Here is an 8,089-nt window from a genome sequence, read left to right on the forward strand (position 1 = left end):
TAACGTTTACAAAATGGTTCAAGTTCAGCTGTACGTTTGGGCTCGTAATTTTGGGATGAAGGATTCAAAATCATTGAAACGTAAAGCACTTTATTTTGGCTGGCAATGGTCGGCATCCCTAAAATCCACATAACACGTTCTATAATGAGGGAAAAACGTAGTTGATGAATTACTAAATTCATATTATAACATTTTAAATTTATATACCTAAAAATGCTTATTGGATGTGATATCGCATGAAAATATTCCTCTACCTTATATATAGGTTTGAATTTAGAATGACCCTAGAAATTAATTTAAAATTATTTAAAGGTATTTAAATTGTTTCATTTTAATGTTTCTAATTTTCATATCTATATAATATATCTATTTTGGATTTTTTTTACATTATTATGGATAATTTTGACAATTTTACAGTTAATTGATGTATGATCATTCCTGTTTATAATTTTATTATTACACATTTAATTTAATTGATCGATTACTCTTTAAATCTCTAATTTTAATGTGATTTTAGTTATTTAAATATTCATACAAGTTACTCAAATCTTAGACATAAGTTAATAAGTTGGGCATGTGAATCTAAAGTGGACAGTACCTTTACATACAGTTTACTAAAATTCTAAATACTTCTACTGAAATATTACATATAAGTTAATAAAATTTTAGAAACATTTTGAGTAACTTTATATATGAGTTTAGTAAACTAATTAAAGTTATCGAAGGTACTGAAATTCTAGATATATATACTTCCACTAAAATATTACATATATGATATTTTAAATACTTTTTCAATAACATTTTATCTAATTTTAACAACTTAAATTTAGTGAAAAATACATATTCAATAACCTTTTATGTAATTTCAGAAACCTATATATATTACTGAAATATTCAAACAAGTTATTGAAATTTTAAATACCAAATCTTTTAAATACTTTTAAATTAAATTAAGTGTTTATGTGTAAGAAACTATTTAAATTAAAAGTAGATCTTGGTTAGTTAACTTTAGCTATCCTTTGCTGATGAGTATTTACTCACGATAAGAAATTTTTATGCCATGCACCAAACGAATTGGATGTACGTTTTGATTGAATTTAGAAGGTATTAATTAATCATTATTCATAAATATGTGGTAATGTTGGAATCTTAGAATTCTTAATTGCAAAAATTTCCTTCTCTTTTTGGTTGTCTGTGTATTCACCATTGTTTAGTTGGTGTGTGGCCAACTTACCTACTTTATTGCTTTTGGTTGACCTTGAGAGTAACGACATGACAAAACATTAGAGGAAAATACTTCTGACTCTGGTATTCTACTGCTGCATCTCTTCACTCTTATCTGTATTCGAAAATGCAGACAACTTTGTGTGAGAAAAAAGCTTTTTCAAATAAGACTGAAAGGTTTTTTATTATAATTATAAAATATTTATTATTTTTATAAAATAAATTCAGATTCCCCTATTCTTAATCTCATTATTTCTAGTGTATTATTTTTTATCTGCTATGGCACAAAAAGGGCAAGTTGCTTGATAGAGAACGGCGAGCAGTACAAGTGGAGCCGCCACGGTAAGGAAACAGTCTCTCAGGAAAAAGTACTCAATTCAATAAGCCGCAAAATTAGAAAAGAAGAAAAAGAGTCTACATGTATTGAAAAAAGGTGATTCATGAAACATAAAATTCAAAGACGGCGAGAGAGAGAAAGAGCCTGTGTGACAGTCAATGGACCTTTCTTAGTCAAGTCAGCCCATTCCTACATACCAGGGGCGGAGCGTCCCATGACCCGTTCAAATTTTTAAAATTTTTTTATATTATATATTTTTTAATAATTATTATTAAATAATTAATTTAATTAAAAATATTAAAATAATTTTACAAATTCTATTCAATTTTATTCAAATTTTTAATTTTTTCTACCCATCTTTTTCTCTTTTTTATTTTTTTTATTGTGAAATTATAAAAAGATAAAATTTTTATTTAATTTTTTATTTATATTATTATTATTTATATTTTTAAATTATATTCTATTTACTCATATATTTTAAGTTTTTATAGATTTTTTTAATAAAATTTATATGAATCATCAATTATATTTTCTTTGTTATATAGGTTATATCTCCTATTTATCATGATTTTTTTTTATTATGTGGATTTTATTTTTAATAATTTTAATTTTTAAAAATTAAAAAATTATTGTAGATGTAATTCTCAAATATAAGTTTTAATATTGCATTATTTGTTGTTATTTAAAATTTCACTAATATATTATTTTTTATTAATTTTAATTATATAAAAAAATTATCTCGAGTATATGTTTTTAATGTGCTTTATATTTTATATTTAGCTGAAAAGAAATTATCTTAAATATAAAAAAAATTATTAATTTTGTATATCATATTTAACTATTTTTATTTTATGCATTATAGTTTAATATTTGATATTATAAACTTAAATATAATAAAATAAAAATATTGATGTTGATTACGTTAATTTTTTAGTTGATTATATTGACAAAAATAAGATTTCGAAACAAAATAAATGATAAGTTTCTTACAAATAATTTAATTATTCATATTAAAAAAGATTTTACCATCATTAAACAAAGCTTTTCTAAAACACTATTATAAGTTTTTTTTTATTTTTTTTAATTTACATGTTATATAAAATTATTATCTATTATAAATTCTTTGATTATTAATAATTAAATTCAATATATTAATTTTAAAAATTTTTAACTTTATTATTTTTTAACCTTCGATCCTTTCAATAAAAATTAACTAACTTCACCCGTACCCCTGCTGCATACATAATATACCCCTTTATTATCCTCTCAAGTCTTCAGATAGCTTGCTTTTCTTCATAATTAAACAATTAGCCTGCTAGTTACCCATAGCTCAAACCAATGGTCAAGCCAGAAAGGATGAGGAGTCTGCCCTGGTGCATTCCAGAGAGCTGCCTGACCTGGAGCAATCCAAAGATTTCAGGGAGACGGAATCGGAAGAGCCTACCTTGGGAAGATCATTTGAGCTCAACCGAAAGAATCTGGCTATACTTGCTGCTTCTGTGATCGTAATTGTACTAATTATAGTTTTTTCAGTACTAGTATTCAGCACCAAAAATCCGAACATCCGAGTGCGCTCCGCTGTGGTTCAGAATCTCAACTACAGCAACTCTTCAAACCCTTCATTCAGCATGAGATTTGTTGCTGAAATGACAGTCAAGAACCCAAATTTTGGTTACTTCAAATACGGAAGCACCAATGTTACTTTCGCTTACAGGGGCGTACAGCTTGTACGGGTCTTAGTCCCAGGGGCAAGAGTCAGGGGCTTAGGCACAAGAAAGATAACTGCGACAATGGACTTGGATTCAAACAATGTAACAAATGATACAAATCTAGGCAGTGACATCAGGTCGGGGTTTTTGACGTTAACCGGTCAGTCCAAAATGAACGGTAAGGTGTATTTGATGTCTTCAGGAAGGAGGAAGGTGAACGGTAGGAGGAGATCTGCAGCCATGAACTGCACCCTTACAGTTAATTTGGCAGAAAATTTGGTCCAGGATATAAAATGCCCTTAGAGCCCTGCTGCTGTGTGATTGTTCAATCATGGATTTCTTTGCTTTTCTTTTTTTAATTTGTTATTATGTTCTATTCAATCATAGGTAACATCATTTTTTGTCTTGTACCGAATATTCATTTATTTTAATTATTTTGTCAATTCCATTTGCATGATTACTTGAAAAGATTAATCGTCTCCTGTATCGGGTGTTTTTGACATTTCAAGTCTTTATCGTTTCTCTTGATTTTTGAAGCATTTCGTCAAGTAAATTCTTCTCGAAAGAAATATGAAATTTAATTTAAACTAAAGTGGGCAGTGGTCAAACAAAGAGAACTCAGCTAATAAAGTCAAAATGAGATCAACATTTGAGGACTCATGGTGTGCATAAATTTGAGACCAAAAACTTCTTCAACGAGATATGTTTAAAACAAAATATTGATCAACTGATCGAAAGGAGCTTATTTGCACTAGAATGCAGCTTAAGCATAAAAAACCAGTCGGTCAATTAAATCTTACCTGCACACGGCTTTGATTGTTTCAGAGGAAAAGAAATTTTCCGCAGTATGTTTATTCACGACATTTTTACCTACCCAACAACGTATCATGGCAGTTCAGCATGTAGGCAAAGTTAAATATTCTGAGATCATGTGCAAAATTTCAACTGGATGGTCAGAAGATCAAGAAGGCACTTTAACTTCTACTGGTTCTGCATTTGTTAAGCATTCAGCCCCTGCGAAATGGGAAATGAAACAGGACTTAGTACGAATTTTGGGGGACAGATGAAGTCAGACTGTTATTCTTTTCATGAAAAGAATACACGCCTACTTGAAAAAACGGTTTTCTAATAAAACTGACAGGGGTTTTTTTCCTTTTTTTGGATATTTTGATAACATATTTTATTGATATTCAATAACAAATTGATCAGACTCATTAAACCCAAAAGATTTTAAGGTGGACGACAACAAATACAATGGCAAAGTGTTCTTAATCTTTTCTTCTTGTTATTATTATTGTTTTACCTGCTATACGAGGTACAATAATTATTGCTAAATTCAGAGGCAGCCACGGTGAGGAACAAGTCTTCCAACAAATTATACATATACACATGAAAACAGGATCAAGTCATAACTGCAGCCGTAAACTATAAGAAAAAAAGAAGACTGCAAAAGAAAAGAAACATAAATCTACAAGTTTTGATTGAATTTAAAAGGTATTAATTAATTAGAAATCATTAATGTTTGGCGATGACAGAAAATTAAAAAAGAGGAAAACAAAAATAAATAAATCAAAACATGGACTAGGGAATAAGCAGGGGCGTCAAGTGGATCTGCAAAGGAATTGGCCGGCTGAGGGTAAGGGAGACTTAATTTCTCACGTCGTGTTTGTGCTTTCATTGAGGATGTTGCCATCTAGTGGGTTTTTTTTGGGTTGTGTAGTCTCTCTTTCTGTAACCTCCAATGGGTGGTTAGGTTTGAGGAGGCTTTTGAATTTGACTAGTTTTTATTTTTCCTTTGTGTGGGAGGGTTGATTGGGCGACTTGCGTCCATGTTACTGTTCCCTTGTTGGTAGATGGGTAAAGGTCGATTGCTTCTGCTTCAGTTTTTCTTTGCAGGGATTTGTTCGTGGGGGAGTGCTCAGATATTGATGGAGGTTTCCATCCTTTGATTGGGTAGGGTTTCTGGTTTCCTTATATACATATATATCCCATTGCCATGCCTACTTACTCATTATCAATCCCTTCGAAGCCCTTCAAAAAGTTTCAGATTGTTTGCCCTTTTTAAGAATTAAACCAATTTTTCATGGTATTTAAACAACCAAGTTGTGTCTCATGGCTCAGCCACTGCTTATGACAAGGAGTCTGCTCTGATGCATTCCTAAAAGACTGAATTGGAGCAATCTAATGAGTTTACAGGGACGCAATCCGAAGAGTCCACCAGCAAACCGTCCTATGAGCTCAACCGAAAGAATCTGGCTATAATCGCTGCTTCCCTGGTCATAATTCTATTAATTGTAGTTTTCTCAATACTAGTGTTGAACATAAAAAGTCCGAAATTCCGAGTGCGCTCTGTTATGGTTGAGAATCTCAACTATGGCTCCTCTCCAAACCCTTCCTTAAACATGACATTTACTGCTGAAATGAATGTCAAGAACCCAAATTTTGGTTACTTCAGATATGGAATTACCAACATAACGTTCGCTTACGGGGGCAAGCAGCTTGAGCTGGTCTTGATCCCAAGGGCAAGAGGGGTTTAACTAAAAGAAAGTTAATTGCAGCAATGCATTTGAATCCAAACAACAGAAGAAATGATACAAATCTAGGCAGAGATATAAGGTCTGGGTTTTTGACATTGACCAGCCAGTCCAAAATGAATGGTAAGGGGTATTTGATGTCTTTAGGAAAACATAGGAAGGCAAATGGTAGGAGGAGATCCGCAGAAATGAACTGCACCCTTACAGTTAATTTGGCAAAAACATTGGTTCAAGATATAAAATGCTCTTAAAGGCCAGCTCTGCTGTTTTGTATTTTGTAATATCTCAATCAAGGATTTGTTGTCATTTGTAACTTCTTTTTCTTTTTTATTTTCTGAATACTCATTTTCTTATCAAAGACTTTTTATTTTTAATAAATCAACTTGCATGATAGGAAAGCCATTTCTTCTCTCTATAATTTTGATCAATTTGGCTAGAGTAGTTAAATGGATTAACCATGCTCTCTCATCTCTTATCCTTCTTGATGACTTCTCATATCTCCAAATGTAAGTCACACTCACATAAAATGAACCTTAGTTCTGTGGTTTTTCGTTGACAATGGAATACATTTTATCAACTTAGTTAAGAGAAGTTCAATAAAGAGACCAACTAGCAGACCAGAACAGGCTCAACAGATACTAGCCATGTTATTCTTTTGTATCTAATATCTACCATTTTAATGATTACTCCTGCTATTAAGATCAAATTGCTATATAAACCCCTAAGATATTATTTAAGATTTTTACTTCTAACATGGCATCAAAGTCACCCATCTTGGCAATCATTGTTTCACATACTTCACTCCTATCTCACGTCTCAATTGTCCATGTATTAACTTCTTCTATCACTGTAGTTTATTTGACATTTTTATTATCATTGGTTCTTATAACATTATTTGTATATCAAATATTTATGTTGTGTTTCATCATGTTCTCTTTTATATCGTGTTTCATTACGTTTATCTTTTATGTCGTGTTTTGTAATATTATCTTTTATATTATATTTCGTACGATATTTATCATGTGTTTCATCATATTTATGTTTTATGTCGTGTTTCATCGTGTCATCTTTTGTATCGTGTTTCACTACATCATTTATTATGTGATTTTTTATATTTAACTTTTAACAAAATTAGATTTAAAGCATAGGAAGTAACAAGACTAAATCACAAACAAATCAAAAATTGGTTCATCAACCAGAGGAAGCGGCATTGGAAACGATCCGAGGACATGAAATTTGATCTTTTCGAGGGCGGTGCTGGAAACATCGGAGGACCTGCGCATCTAGATGCTGGGGTTGGAACTGGAAGTGATGATATTTGGTCAAAACAACCGGAGTACCCCCTTCTCCACATGTAATATTTACTTTAACAATATGTTTTTAATCTGCGATCCTCACATATATGTAAATGCTGTTATTTTTAATCTTTCAGGTAATTTTTCCAAAGAGAATCATCAGAAGTATTTTATATTATCTGTAAACAAATCACAAACCGCATATGAGTAGTCAGATGGGAAATGCAACGTGTGGGTCAGGTTTCATCATTTTTTGAGTAAATAAATCCTGCATCATTATAGACCACAAAGCGGTTCCTCGGCCACGCGAACTTGGGTCTTGTTACTTGACTTTGACATCTTTCAATGATAGCCAGACGATTCAGTTTCTGCAAGTGGCGCCACTAATTTTTTCCTGCTCTATGCTAATTGTTTCACCTGCACCTTCACCTAACACAATTTAGAACCTTGTCTTTCTCAAAGGCAACTCGCAACTTGTTTTTTTTTAAAGGTTAATTTATTACATAATCGAGTTTGAATGCCACCACTAGTCTTGCATCAAACCAGAGTAAGACTCCCCTTGGCATAAGCACAAAAGGCTGTGCAGTGAGCCTTTAACAATAGATAGAAATGCAAATTTCCCCCTGACAACATTTACCAAGTGGGCGAAACAGATGAACAATGAAGACAACAAGGATCCTAATCAGAAAAGGTGGAGCAGGAAGGGAACATTGCCTCAAATCACAAAGCAGCAGCCTGTTCAGAGCAGTCCAACCAGGAGCAGAGCAGGTCAAGAGAAACACATCCAGCATCCCGAACCAAGAAGGGATCAAAAACGAAACCAGCCAGCCGCAACCGTCTCAACAGCAAACCGCTACCACGAACACAGCTCACAGGCAAACTCATCAGCCCAAAAAATGTCAAGGGTAACCCCTTGATCACGAAGATTAAGCACCACCGAGAGAATCAAGAAGCCTTCGTCAGTTCATCACGACCAAAACAACAAAGAAT

The sequence above is a fragment of the Theobroma umbraticum genome, unplaced genomic scaffold (assembly GCF_002168275.2).
Source record: "Theobroma umbraticum cultivar Fairchild unplaced genomic scaffold, ASM216827v3 scaffold_30.0, whole genome shotgun sequence".
Taxonomy (NCBI): domain Eukaryota; kingdom Viridiplantae; phylum Streptophyta; class Magnoliopsida; order Malvales; family Malvaceae; genus Theobroma; species Theobroma umbraticum.